The sequence below is a fragment of the Triticum aestivum genome, chromosome 7A (assembly GCF_018294505.1).
Source record: "Triticum aestivum cultivar Chinese Spring chromosome 7A, IWGSC CS RefSeq v2.1, whole genome shotgun sequence".
NCBI lineage: Eukaryota > Viridiplantae > Streptophyta > Magnoliopsida > Poales > Poaceae > Triticum > Triticum aestivum.
The window spans coordinates 199,446,633-199,446,894 of record NC_057812.1 but is presented as its reverse complement, the minus strand read 5'-3'; positions in this window follow the sequence as shown (position 1 = coordinate 199,446,894).

Genomic DNA, 262 nt, shown 5'->3' with positions numbered 1-262 from the left:
GCCCTGGGCTTCCGCTGGCGGCGCGGCGGCTGTGGGTCTCTGGTGGTGCCGCACCCGTCGGATCCGGCCAGATCTGGCGCCGGCGGCCCGGCGGGTGGCGGGGGCTGCGTGCGGCCTGGACCACGGCGGCCTCCCCTGCCTTGGCCGGCGGCTGGCAGGGTTGGTGGCGTGGTGGCGGGGCCTCCTGTTCTGGTGGCACAAGTGCGGTGGCGGCGGCCTCCTCCGGCGAGCGCACCCCTCCCTGACGACAGGGGGAGGTGGT